Here is a 12,422-nt window from a genome sequence, read left to right on the forward strand (position 1 = left end):
GCTTTACACCTCCACTTTCAACACCCAGCACCCAAGCCTGCTCTCTATCATTCACCAGAGATCAAGTGAGGAGGGAACTGAGGAAAATGAAGGTGAGGAAGGCTGCAGGCCCTGATGGCATCCACCCCGGGCTTCTGAGAAACTGTGCAGACCAGCTGTGTGGGATAGTCCAGGTCATCTTTAACCTAAGCCTGAAACAAGACTGCACATCCCATTGAGTTAAATGGATATAGACCAGTGGCACTGACCTCTCATCTGATGAAGGACATGGAGCGACTTGTTTTGGACTATCTCCGCCCACTGGTTAAACCAGTGATGAATCTGTTACAGTTTGCCTACCAGCCAGGCATTGGGGTGGATGATCCAATCATCTACCTTCTTCGAAGATCCCTCTCTCATGTCGACAGGGCAGGAAGCGCTGTGAGGATCATGTTCTTCGACCTATCTAGTGCATTCAACACCATCAGGCCCACTATACTGAGGAACAAGATGGAGAGTGCTGCGGTGGATCATCAACTCACCACATGGACAATGGACTATTTAACAAACAGACCACAGTATGTGCAGCTTAAGGACTGCGTTTCGGACACAATCCTCTGCAGCACTGGTGCTCCACAAGGGACAGTCCTGGCCCCATTCCTCTTCACCCTCTACACCTCGGACTTCACCTACAATACAACAACCTGTCACCTTCAGAGGATCTCCGATGACTCGGCTGTTGTTGGCTACATCCTGGATGGAGAAGACAGCGAGTATAGGGAACTCACCAAGAACTTTGTAGACTGGTGTGGACAGAATTACCTCGAGATCAACACCAGCAAGACAAAAAAGCTGCTGGTGGACTTTTGTAGGTCTAAACCACATCCACTGAAACCGGTGAGCATCCAGGGACGGAATATGGAGATCGTTAACTCCTATCTTAACTCCGGTCTTTTGGAATACAGGGGGCCCTTCTCAGCTCTTTTTATGACTCGGTGGTGGCATCAGCCATTTTCTATGGTGTTATCTGCTGGGGCAGCATCATGACAGCAGCAGACAGGAAGAAACTGGACAAACTGATCAGAAAGGCGAGTTCTGTCCTGGGCTGCACCCTGGACTTAGTGGAAGCAGTGGGGGAGAGAAGGATGATGGCCAAGCTTTCATCTTTAATGGAGAACACCGATCCCCCACTGCATGAGACTGTGGCAGCACTGGGCAGCTCCTTCAGCGACAGATACCGCAGCTCCTTTCTACCTTCTGCTGTCAGGCTATACAACCAGCACCGCCCCAAACGCAGATAATCATTTCTATCACAATAATTCACATGGTTTTTAATATTCTCTGAAGTGCAATAACTTCTTAAAATATGTACAATACCTGCTGTACCGACTGTACTATCTGCAATACATTTTAATACCTGTGCAATATTTGGTTAACTTTCTTAAAAATACTGTTTATATTTACATATTCTTACTTTTTTACTTTTTAATATATGTGTACATATGTGTACACACTTTGTATTTTTTATTTTTATATCCTTGAAAGCTGCTGTAACACTGCAAATTTCCCCCGTGGGATAATAAAAGGCTATTTTATCTTATCTTACATGCATTTTACTCACCGTGTTTGCGTGGGTTTCCTCCGGGAGCTCCGGTTTCCTCCCACAGTCCAAAGACGTGCAAGTGAGGTGAATTGGAGATACAAAATTGTCCATGACTGTGTTCGATATAACCTTGTGAACTGATGAACCTTGTGTGATGAGTAACTACCGTTTCTGTCATGAATGTAACCACAGTGTAAAACATGACGTTAAAATCCTAATAAAACAAACTAAAACATGAATTTTAAGCCTACAACACATTCTTAAACAAGTGTGAACAGGGCTAGTAATAAGGTAAAAATAAAAAATAAATAATGACATGATTTAATAGCTGATTATAATCATGAATGGGCACAAATCATGTTCAGATGGAAGGAAGAAAATAGGTGGATTGTTAAGGTGGTTTTCAGGCTTAAAAGAACAATCTTTATATTTTTTTAAAATAACCGAATCCGTTTGTACTAACAGCATTTACTTTTACTTCTCCTTTTAATATTTAAGTACATTTAATATCAGAAAATCACTTTTAATATTTAAGTACATTTTATATCAGAAAATCACTTTTAATATTTAAGTACATTTTATATCAGAAAATCACTTAATATTTAAGTACATTTAATATCAGAAAATCACTTTTAATATTAAGTACATTTTATATCAGAAAATCACTTAATATTTAAGTACATTTAATATCAGAAAATCACTTTTAATATTTAAGTACATTTTATATCAGAAAATCACTTTTAATATTTCTTAAGTACATTTAATATCAGAAAATCACTTTTAATATTTAAGTACATTTTATATCAGAAAATCACTTAATATTTAGGTACATTTAATATCAGAAAATCACTTTTAATATTTAAGTACATTTTATATCAGAAAATCACTTTTAATATTTCTTAAGTACATTTAATATCAGAAAATCACTTTTAATATTTAAGTACATTTTATATCAGATAATCACTTTTAATATTTCTTAAGTACATTTAATATCAGAAAATCACTTTTAATATTTAAGTACATTTTATATCAGAAAATCACTTAATATTTAAGTACATTTAATATCAGAAAATCACTTTTAATATTTAAGTAAATTTTATATCAGAAAATCACTTTTAATATTTCTTAAGTACATTTAATATCAGAAAATCACTTTTAATATTTAAGTACATTTTATATCAGAAAATCACTTTTAATATTTAAGTACATTTTATATCAGAAAATCACTTTTGATACTTAAGTACATTAAATATCAGATACTTTTAGACCTTTACTCAAGTAATCTTCTAACAGGTGACTTTTACTTCTATCAGAGTAAATTTAAAAGATACTTTTACTCAAGTATGAACTTCAGGTACTGTATACACCACTTGTTTCACTTGTGTACTGGACGTGTAAGGAATTAATGTGTGTGTGAAGGAATAGGGTTCATATTTACATTACACACACACACACACATGCAGTCTGTAAAAAATCCACAACATGAAGTCGATGCATTTTTAACATTTTATTAAAACATTTTCTTTAATGCCTCAATCATAACCAGGTTTTAATGAAGGGATCAGGGTCACTGCAGGTCACTGGAGTTTCTACACCAAACTGGTCCTACTGTGTCTACAGTCTACAGTGTGGTTACAGTTTTATCAATGTGACCAAACCCCCGCCACCCACTATGGGGACCAGTACTGTTTATACACTCGATTTCTACTAAACTAAATGAAGTATTTATTTATTTCAGGTCAGTGGGATATCTCCACCACCCCTGTTGATCTGCCGAGGGCGACAGTGACAGAGAAAAACTCTCCTAAAATTACAGGAAGGAACTTTGAGAGGAACCAGACTCGACAGGAACCTCCATCCTCCTCAGGTGACCTGGAGAAGCATTTAAATGAATTAAAATGAAACAATATTTATAGTCTTTTATTCTGCACACTGTTGTCACAAACTGATGATTGTTGTTACTTTATGTTTTTAATAATTTAGGTCCCGGGTCAGTGTGACCACTCCACCACCCCGCCACTATGGCGACCGATATTTATCTGTGCAATATTTTATTATTTTATATTTATGTTTTGTTTAGTTTTTTTGTTTTTGCCAGAGCAAAGTGACCACTCCACCACTATGTACTCTGGGGGCCAATATTTTATTTTTCTGTACACAATTGTGGTAAAATTTATGTTTTTAATCATTTAGGTCCCGGGTCAATGTGACCACTCCACCACCCCGCCACTATGGCGACCAAATTTTATCTTTGCTCACAACATTGCAATTATTTTTGTGCTCTGTGGCCAATAGCAGAGTGACCACTCCACTACTTTGTGCTCTGGGGACCAATATTGAATTTTTTTGCACACAATTGTTGCACATGAATGTTTCCCCGAGCACTTTTGCACAGTGTTGTGACCACTTCACCACTTTTGTGCAGAATTGTTGCCAATTTTTAGCTCTACGTCTCCCAATATGTGGAGCAACATTTCTTTTAATTTAAAGCTTCTTGGTGAACCATCTTATCTTCCACCACTTTTTATTTTTCCTCTCATTCTGAGCCTCCTTCTTTTTCTCTGCTTTCTTCCACTCCTTCTCTATTTCCTTCCACTCTTTCTCCTCCTGCTTCTTTCTTTCTTTCATTTCTGTCTCACTCATGTTCCTTGGCTGTTTTTGTTTCAGCTCCTGGAGCATCTTCTGCTTCAGAGCAGCCTGGTTCACCATCATGGAGACATGCAGCTCTTCATTAGTTTGAAGCTGCAGCTCTAGATAGGATCTCTCCATCTCCCTGTTTAGCTCCAGGTTCTTTTTCTTCTCTGACCATCTCTTCTCTTTTTTACTGATTAGATTGAGGAACCACGACTTCTTCTTATTTCCTCCCTCAGTCTCCTTCTTTTTGGGTGTCGGCTCTGTCGCCCGCTCCTCTGCTCTCCTCTTCGACTTGTTCTCCAGTCGCCCCGATTCTAACCTGCTTTGTAGGTCCGTTTCTGTCTGGCTTTCCTTTTCTTTACGCAGTTGTGCTGCAGTTTGGAGATCATCGACCTGTTTAAGCAGCTCTTGGTTTTTCTTCTCTGCCTTTATTTTTTCACCCACCATCCAAGTCCAGACTGGTCCCAGCTTCTTTGTGATTTTCATCTGGGACTCTGGTTTTGGGTCTGGACTGAGGCGAGCCATGAGCTTCTCAATCTTTAGCCTTAATGACTTGATTAGCAGGAACTGATCACGCTGCTTCTTCTGTTCCTCTTTTTCAGCTTCTTTAATAGCTGGGTCCATCCCCTTTCTCAGAGTTTTTCTCATAGCCTTGTCCCTCTTCCTCTCAATGCCCATCAGCTCTTCTAATTCCTCTTTTTCATTCTCAAGCTCTTGGATCTTTCTTGCCAAATCCTTATTCTCTTTCCTCATCATTTTTATCATTCTGTTCTTGTTCTGCTGCTTCGGAGGCCCACAAGTCATGTGCTCTCCCCAGTTTATTTTGGTCTCATCTATGATGTCCAGTGTGCACTGACCCTGCCCTATGTCCTTATTATACACCTGCATTGTGTTTTCCATATCCTCGATTTCTTCTCTCATTATTTCCATCATATCTCTCTCTGGAAGCTCACAAGTCGTGTTCTTTACCCAGTTAATCTTATTCTCATTGATGACTTCAGGTTTCCACTGACCCATCATATCGCTCTCTTTTTGCAGCTGCCTTTGAACCCAGTAGTCCGAGTGCTCTACCCTATCAATCTTGGTCTCATCGATGATGTCCAGTGTGCCTTGACTCTGTCCTGTGTCTTTATCAGACTCTTGTATCTGGCTTTCCAAATCCTCAATCTCTATTATTATCATTTCCATCACATCTCTGTCTTTTTGCAGTTGCTTCAGAGGCCCACAAGTCGTGCGCTCTACCCTATCAATCTTGTTCTCATCGATGACTTCCAGTGTGCCTTGACCGTGTCCTGTGTCTTAATCAGACTTTTGTATCTGGCTTTCCAAATCCTCAATCTCTATTATTATCATTTCCATCACATCTGTTGCAGTTGCTCTGGAAGCCCACAAGTCGTGTGCTCTACCCTATTAATCTTGTTCTCATCAATGATTTCGGGTGTGCTATTACCCTGTCCTATGTCTTCATAATCCTGAAGTTCATTTCTCATCATTTTCATCACATCTCTCTCTGGAAGGCTACAAGTCATGTGCTCTCCCCAGTTTATCTTGGTCTCATTGATGGTTTCCACTGTGCACAGACCTTGTCCTATGTCTTCATTATACTCCTGTATCGTGTTTTCCATATCCTCAATTTCTTCTGTCATCATTTCCATCACATCTCTCTCTGGAAGCCTACAAGTCGTGTTCTCTCCCCAGTTAATCCTAGTCTTATCGATGATTTCAGGTGTCCACTGACCCATTATGTCTTTCTCTGGAAGCCTACAAGTCATGCTCTCTCCTCAATTAATCTTGGACTCATCGATGATGTCCAGTGCGCACTGATCCTGTCCTATGTCTTTATTAAACTCTTGTATGGTGTTTTCCATGTCCTCAATTTCTTTTGTCATGATTTTCATGTTCTCTCCCCTGTCAGTCTCAATGGTTTCCAGCGTGCAGTGACCCTGTCCTCTATCTTTACCAGTCTCCTGCATCTGGCTTTCCAATTCCTCAATCTCTATTATGATCATGTCCATCACATCCCTCTCCTATCTCAGCTGCTTTTGAGCCCAGACAGACCTTATGAAGCTGATGTGTTTACTTTAATGCATTTTATTATTAATTTACTTTTCAAAATACAGTCAAAGCCAAATAATCAACAAACCGAAACATCAAACCAAACCCAGCTAACAAAATTACGTTCTGAGAACGTTCCCCAAACGTTCCATCTTGGTTATGGGAACGTTGCATTGGAATGTTCCCTCAACGTTATTTTGTCCAGTTTTCCTGAAGTTCTCAGAACGTTTTTTTTTAAGTTATGAAAACGTTTATAGAACGTTACCTAAACCTCATTTACAACCATAATTTAACGTTCTGGGAACGTTGTCTTGGAATGTTCTAAGAATATTTTAAATGCGATTCTCTGAACGTTCCCCTAACGTTCCAGTTTGGTTGTATGAATGTTTTATTAGAACGTTCCTTCAACGTTATTTTGTCAGTTTTTTGTCAGTTTTCTTAATATTATATATGAACTAACTTACAGTTCTATATCACCAAATACAATTCTAATATACTACAGTCCTGAACCCCCTTCCCCCCCCCCCCAACCCCCTCAGACATTACCATTAATAAAATAATATCTGAATCACTCTGATAACATTTACTATGATGGTCTAATTCAAACAATTCATGTGATAATACTGACACAAACGGAGGCAAAACCAATTCAAACATATTTATTTAAAAAACGTTTTATCATCAATCAAACTCAATTTTTTATAAACGTAAAATGAAAAAAGAACAGTCCCTCAATTTTTCTATCCCTTATAAACTGAGGTTAAATTGGTTTTTATTATGATATTTATTATTATAATAATAATAATTATTATTATTATAGAAAATGGGGGGAAAAATACCAAATAAAGTTAGGTAGTAATTCAGGGCGTCTCTGCATTCTACACCTGCAAAGTAATCTAAGTAGTTTTTTAAGTATTTCTGCATAATTATTAGTACAAGTAAAACATTTTACACTGTAACCAAGTTATTCTGGGCAGCTCAAATACAAAGCTTCCTTAAAGTTATGTTGCAGTCTTTCATTTAATTTAAGTCTTCAATGTGCAAGAGGTGTCTGTGGCTCTTTTTTAATGGTTGAACTACTCGTATGTGTTAGGATTTTACAGTGAAAATCATGAAATAGCATTATTTTATGAGTTACATGGAGGTATTTAATATGCCATAAAATAATTACACAGCCAGCTTGACTTAGCAAAATTAAGAAGGGAAATCATACTAGTGTTGTGGATGTTCTAATATTGATTTAAATATTGTTTTTTGTAAATATTGTTTTTGTATTTTAAATAATCCAACTAAGCAATTGATCAAAAAGATAATCACCAGAGTGATTAGGAAAATAATCGTTGGTTGCAGGCCTACATGTGAAGTAAAGCACTTTTGTTTACGACTAACACAAACGTGTGCAGCAACAGATCTGCTATTGGTTGTTTCCTCAATCTGTTCTCTTCTTTGTACTTGCATTTTTGCAAGAACACTGATGCCCTATACAGGAAGGGCCAAAGTCGGCTGTATTTTTTGAGGCGCCTGAGGTCCTTCAACATCTGCCGGACTATGCTCAAGATCTTCTATGAGTCTGTGGTAGCGAGTGCTATCCTCTATGCTGTTGCATGCTGGGGAAGCAGGCTGAGGGTGGCAGATGCCAACAGACTCAACAAATTGATCCGCAAGGCCGGTGATGTTGTTGGTGTGGAGCTGGACTCTCTGAAGGCAGTGTCGGAGAGGAGGACGCTGTCTAAGCTGCAGGTTATCATGAACAATGGCTCCCACCCACTTTATAACACAGTGATGAGACACAGGAGCACATTCAGTGCAAGACTCATTCTCCCAAAATGCACCACAGAGCGCCACAGGAAGTCTTTTCTACCTGTGGCCATCAAACTCTATAATTCCTCCCTTAATGTGTGACATTACTGTAAAAAAACTGCAATTTCCCTCTGGAATCAATAAAATATTCTGATTCTGATTTTTATGGACTTGAGAAATATCATCATTTACAGCCCAAGTCTTAATATTGTGTTGGTCCCTTTTTTTTGCTGGCAAAACAGCCCTGACCCATCAAGTCATGGAATCTTACACCTTTCTATCAGAACCAGCATGAACTTATTCAGCAGTTTGAGCTACAGTAGCTCGTCTGTCAGCCCCCAAGTGCACCAGTGAGCCTTGGACCTTCCTTGGACCACTTTTGATAGATACAGACCACTGCAGACCGGGAACACCCCACAAGAGCTGCAGTCTTGGAGATGCTCTGACCCAGTCGTCTAGCCATCACAATCTGTCCCTCGTCAAACTCACTCAGATTCTTACACTCGCCCATTTTTTCTGCTTCTAACATCAAGGTAAGCGACCATACACACTCGACCATCCACGTGATGTATAAAAGAAAACCTGATCCATCAGACCAGGCCACCTACTTCCATCGCTCTGTTGTCCAGTTTCGATGCTTGTGTAGCTGTTGTACATGTGTGTGTGTGTGTGTGTACAGTGTTTCACTGGTGTACTGGACGTGTAAGGAATTTATGTGTGTGTGAAGGAATAGGGTTCATATCTACATCACACACACACACACACACACACACACACATGCAGTCTGTAAAAAATCCACAACACGAAGTCGATGCATTTTTAACATTTTATTAAAACATTTTCTTTAATGCCTCAATCATAACAAGGTTTAATGAAGGGATCAGGGTCACTGCAGGTCACTGGACTTTCTACACCAAACTGGTCCTACTGTGTCTACATGGACGTCCCTGTGTGAACAATCACGCTGGAAACTGTTTCAACACAGTTAGAATCATTTTATTATTATTATAAAGCTTTTAGCATCGAGTGTGGTTACAACCTTATTAAGGTTATATTTTGTGTTTTTACTGTCCCGGGTCAATGTGACCACTCCTCCACCCCCCACTATGGGGACCAGTACTGTTTATACACTCGATTTATTTATTTCAGGTCAGTGGGATTTCTCCACCACCCCTGTTGATCTGCCGAGGGCGACAGTGACAGAGAAAAACTCTCCTAAAATTACAGGAAGGAACTTTGAGAGGAACCAGACTCGACAGGAACCTCCATCCTCCTCAGGTGGCCTGGAGAAGCATTTAAATAAATTAAAATGAAACAATATTTATAGTCTTTTATTCTGCACACTGTTGTCACAAACTGATGATTGTTGTTACTTTATGTTTTTAATAATTTAGGTCCCGGGTCAATGTGACCACTCCACCACCCCGCCACTATGGCGACCAAATTTTATCTTTGTACACAACATTTTAATTATTTTTGTGCTCTGTGGCCAATAGCAGAGTGACCACTCCACTACTTTGTGCTCTGGGGGTCAATATTAAATTTTTTTTGCACACAATTGTTGCACATGAATGTTTCCCCGAGCACTTTTGCACAGTGTTGTGACCACTTCATCACTTTTGTGCAGAATCGTTGCCAATTTGTAGCTCCACGTCTCCCAATATGTGGAGCAACATTTCTTTTGATTTAAAGCTTCTTGGTGAACCATCTTATCTTCCACCACTTTTTATTTTTCCTCTCATTCTGAGCCTCCTTCTTTTTCTCTGCTTTCTTACACTCCTTCTCTATTTCCTTCCACTCTTTCTCCTCCTGCTTCTTTCTTTCTTTCATTTCTGTCTCACTCATGTCCCTTAGCTGTTTTTGTTTCAGCTCCTGGAGCATCTTCTGCTTCAGAGCAGCCTGGTTCACCATCATGGAGACATGCAGCTCTTCATTAGTTTGAAGCTGCAGCTCTAGATAGGATCTCTCCATCTCCCTGTTTAGCTCCAGGTTCTTTTTCTTCTCTGACCATTTCCTCTCTTTTCTGCGGATTAGGTTGGAGAACCACGACTTGTTTCTATTCCCTCCCTCAGTCTCATTCTCCGTTTCTGTCTGGCCTTGCTTTTCTTTTTGTAGTTGTGCGGTCACTTGGGGATCATTGATTTGTTGAAGCAGCTCTTGGTTTTTCTTTTCTGCTTTTATTTTTTCACCCACCATCCGAGTCCAGACTGGTCCCAGCTTCTTTGTCATTTTTATCTGGGACTCTGGTTTTGGGTCTGGACTGTGACGAGCTGTGAGCTTCTTAATCTTTGATCTTAATGATTTGATTAGCAGGAACTGATAACGCTGCTTCTTCTCTTCCTCTTTCTCAGCTTCTTTAATAGCTGGGTCCATCCCCTTTCTCAGGGTTTTTCTCATAGCCTTGTCCCTCTTCCTCTCAATGCCCATCAGCTCTTCTAATTCCTCTTTTTCAGTTTCAAGCTCTTGGATCTTTCTGGCCAAATCCTTATTCTCGTTCCTCATCATTTTTATCAGTCTGTTCTTGTTCTGCTGCTTCAGAGGCCCACAAGTCATGTGCTCTCCCCAGTTTATCTTGGACTCATCAATGATGTCCACTGTGCACAGTCCCTGTCCTATGTCTTCATTATAGTCCTGTATCTTTTTTTCCATATCCTCAATTTTTTCTGTCATTAGCCCACAAGTCGTGCTCTCACCCCAGTTAATCTTGGACTCATCTATGATGTCCAGTGTGCACTGACCCTGCCCTATGTCCTTATTAAACACTTGCATGGTGTTTTCCATGTCCTCAATTTCTTTTGGCCAATTTTCCAGGTTCTCTCCCCTGTCAGTCTGGATGCACTGACCCTGTCCTCTATCTTCACCAGTCTCCTGCATCTGGCTTTCCAGTTCCTCAATCTCAATAACAATCATGTCCATCACATCCCTCTCTTTTCTCAGCTGCTTTTGAGCCCAGTGGTTCAGGTGCTCTCCCCAGTCAGGCTCCATGATTTCCAGTGCGCTCGTACCCGGTCCTGTTGGTCCCGTCACCTGTATTAGCTGCAGTAGAAGCGCTGAGTAGAATCTCACACCGAGCTCTGACCTGCTGAAGTGAAGCGCCTGTATTTATACTCTCTCTCCAGTGACGTCACAATACCAACCGGCCCGCATCGTTACGTCATTTGGTTATAAGACGTCACTCGCGTTGGCCCCGCCCCCTCCCTCCCGCGCCCCTCCCACACGCACTCACCTTCACTTTCATTATATATTAAAGGAACAGACCGTATAAAGCTGATGCGTTTACTTTAATGCTTTTTATTATTAATACAGTCAAGTGTGTTTAAGACATCATATAAACTCCTGGTTCAGTATGAAGCAAATCTCACTATAAATATATTAGATTATCTTTACTCCAGAAATATTCTGGACTGATTTGTTTATGATCTTGTTTGTGCAGCTGCTTCTGCTTCCTCATGTTTAAACTGTGGGAGAAATCAGCTCATCATTCTCTTTATTAATATTCTCCTCATTTGTGTTATTTCTGATGATGTTTTAATATGTGTCAGGGCTCGATACCTTTCAAACACTGTTTCATGCAACAAATAAATCAGAGGATCAGGATTTTAATTAGCAATATTAATTAAGATCTAATAAAGCACATCAGAACCTGGAATTGAGGAGATCCTGATGCCCAAGTGATAATAGGAAAATCTCCCACGTTCATTTTAGTGCTCCTGCTATTTCTTTTAAATAGAAAATCTGTGAATCTAACTACCCATAATGCCCCCCACTCTCCTGTCTGAAAAGTGGTCGCACACCAAGGGTTCCACATATTCCTGCACGTCTTATAAAGAACTTAAAACAACATTGAGCTCCACAAGTGTTGTTCAGGCTGTAGGGTGGCTCCCCCTGGTGGATACACAGGAACTGCTGGGGTGGTAGATACAGAAATGCATATTTCTTAAAATAAAGCAATTAATACACAATTTTAATCATGTATTATCATCTTTAATTTATTAAACATCCAATTTGAATTGCATTCAGAAAGTGGAACTTATTATGTATTCATAAAAGGGAGAATAAGGGGAGGGAATGCATAAAGATATATATATATATTAGGGCTGTCGAAGTTAACGCGATAATAACGCATTAACGCGATTTCAATTTAACGCGATTTAAAATAATAGTGCCGTTAACGCAAATTCTAGTTAATGTTGAGACTTGACTGGTAGAACTACAACGCTCGGTTACATTATGTTAACTAACCGCAAAACGGTGGCAAGTCCGACATTAAAAAACATAATGTAACCGAGCGTTGTAGTGATGCACTTATAAAGAAATAAATACACGCTGTATTCACAAGTTGTCGGGAGCA

This window comes from Trichomycterus rosablanca, chromosome 4 (genome assembly GCF_030014385.1).
Source record: "Trichomycterus rosablanca isolate fTriRos1 chromosome 4, fTriRos1.hap1, whole genome shotgun sequence".
Classification (NCBI taxonomy): Eukaryota; Metazoa; Chordata; class Actinopteri; order Siluriformes; family Trichomycteridae; genus Trichomycterus; species Trichomycterus rosablanca.